This window comes from Lycium ferocissimum, chromosome 3 (assembly GCF_029784015.1).
Source record: "Lycium ferocissimum isolate CSIRO_LF1 chromosome 3, AGI_CSIRO_Lferr_CH_V1, whole genome shotgun sequence".
In the NCBI taxonomy this organism is placed as follows: Eukaryota; Viridiplantae; Streptophyta; class Magnoliopsida; order Solanales; family Solanaceae; genus Lycium; species Lycium ferocissimum.
Window position 1 is genome coordinate 56,688,572 of NC_081344.1, and position 2,329 is coordinate 56,690,900.

Sequence of the window (2,329 nt, forward strand, 5' to 3'; positions counted from 1 at the left end):
ACAAAAATTGATTAACTTTTCAATTATGAATACTTTCACCCTTAGGAGATGCACTTCCTAGTCCGGGTTGTAGGAGACGCACTTCCTAACCCAACGCTCTACTCATAGGAGACCCACTTCCTAGTTGAGCCTTTTAGTCTAACCCCTAAGAGACGCACTTCTTAGTCTGGGTCTTCTTGGTTTTTAACTTTAGGAGACGCACTTCCCAGTGAAAACCTTTACTCCTAGGAGACGCACTTCCTAGTCGAGTCTTTCAGTTTAACCCCTAAGAGGGACACTTCTTAGTCTGGGTCTTCTTGGTTTTTGACTTTAGGAGACGCACCTTCTAATGCGAACCTTTAATCCTAGAAGACGCACTTCCTAGTTGAGTCTTTCAGTTTAACCCCTAAGAGACGCACTTCTTGGTCTGGGTCTTTCAGGTTTTGCTTTTAGGAGACGCACTTCCTAATTTGAACCTTTAGTCCTAGGAGACGCACTTCCCAGTCGAGTCTTTCAGTTAACCCCTAAGAGATGCACTTCTTAGTCTGGGTCATTTTGGTTTTTGACTTTAGGAGACGCACTTCCTAATGCAAACCTATACTCCTAGGAGACGCACTTCCTAGTCGAGTCTTTTAGTCTAACCCCGAAGAGATGCATTTCCTAGTCTGGGTCTTTCTGGTTTTTGACTTTAGGAAACGTACTTCCTAATGCAAACCTTTAATCCTAGGAGATGCACTTCCTAGTTGAGTATTTCAGTTTAACCCCTAAGAGACGCACTTCTTAGTCTGGGTCTTTCTGGTTTTTACCTTTAGGAGACGCACTTCCTAATGCAAACCTTTACTCCTAGGAGACGCACTTCCTAGTCGAGTTTTTCAGTCTAACCCCTAAGAGACGCACTTCTTAGTCTGGGTCTTTCTGGTTTTTGACTTTAGGAGACGCATTTCCTAATGCAAACCTTTACTCCTAGGAGACACACTTCCTAGTCGAGTCTTTCAGTTTAACCCCTAAGAGACGCACTTCTTATTCTGGGTCTTTTTGGTTTTTGACTTTAGGAGACGCACTTCCTAATACAAACCTTTACTCCTAGGTGACGCACTTCCTAGTCAAGTCTTTCAGTCTAACCCCTAAGAGACGCACTTCTTAGTCTGGGTCTTTCTGGTTTTTGACTTTAGGAGATGCACTTCCTAATGCAAACCTTTACTCCTAAGAGACGTACTTCCTAGTCGATTCTTTCAGTTCAACCCCTAATAGATACACTTCTTAGTCTGGGTCTTTCAGTTTTTGCTTTTAGGAGACGCAGTTCCTAATTTGAACCATAACTCATATGAGACGCATTTCCTAGTTTGGATATTCCTGATTTTTGACCTTAAGAGACACATTTCCTAATGCGAACCTCTACTCCTAGGAGACGCACTTCCTAGTCGAGTCTTTCAGTCTAGCCCCTAAGAGACGCACTTCTTAGTCTGGGTCTTCCTAGTTTTTGACTTTAGGAGACGCACTTCCTAATGCAAACCTCTACTCCTAGGAGACGCACTTCCTAGTCGAGTCTTTCAGTTTAACCCCTAAGAGACGCACTTCTTAGTCAGGTCTTTCAGTTTTTACATTTAGGAGACGCACTTCCTAATTTGATTCATTACTCTAGGAGACGCACTTCCTAGTTTGAGTTTTCAGATTCACCCCTGGGAGACGCACTTCCTAGTTAGTACATTTGATTTTACTTTCATAATTGAATTATTTTACAATTTTGCTAACACTCACCAAAATTTTCCTGGTGCAAACTGGGACAAATTTTTTTTTGTTTGTGTTATTTGTTTTGATAATTTACAGGACCTGCCTGAAGAACGGGAAGCAAGCCAGGACCCGCCTGGAGAATGGGAGCAAGTTCAAATAGCATGATCCGCCATGTCATCAGGAACCCGCCTGGAGAATAGGGATAATTTTCAATTTCAAGTTTAGGAGCCCACCTGAAGAATAGGGTGTACTTTCAGTCGATTTCAAGTTCAGTCAGAAGTAGCAGGAGCCCCGCCTGGAGAATAGGGATGACTTTAAATTTTAAGTTCAGAAACAAGCATGAAGATTCAAGTCAAGATTCAAGAGAAGTTGCATAGATAGGATCTTGTACTTGTATTTTTTTTTTTAACTTTTGTTTCATTTTGATGTAATAACAGGAGCCGCGGACCGGAACCTCGACAGGACCTCAATCGACTCCCCATCTCAATATGTTTCATCACCCTTCTTACCTCTTGAACTACACGAGACCTGATTCCCTTATAACCCGGGATATGTAGGATGCCCATGACCAGGGCTCGGTCACGTTTTTGTTCCATTCCTTTTTCTTCCTTCAAATAAT

The 2,329-nt window shown here is 42.4% G+C and overlaps 1 long non-coding RNA gene across 2 annotated transcripts; it reads right to left on the reverse strand.

Annotated features, from left to right (window-relative positions):
• Positions 1 to 356: 356 nt before the first annotated feature.
• LOC132050301 (uncharacterized) lies at positions 357 to 1,717 on the reverse strand. 2 transcript variants are annotated; one of them, XR_009413362.1, is made up of 3 exons: positions 1,617 to 1,717; positions 935 to 1,025; positions 357 to 455 (listed from the first exon to the last, which is right to left on the reverse strand). It is a non-coding gene; the product is annotated as an uncharacterized LOC132050301 (long non-coding RNA). The 2 variants fall into 2 exon arrangements; XR_009413361.1 differs by lacking the exon at positions 357 to 455 and adding an exon at positions 553 to 785 and having other exon boundaries at positions 907 to 1,025.
• Positions 1,718 to 2,329: the final 612 nt, after the last annotated feature.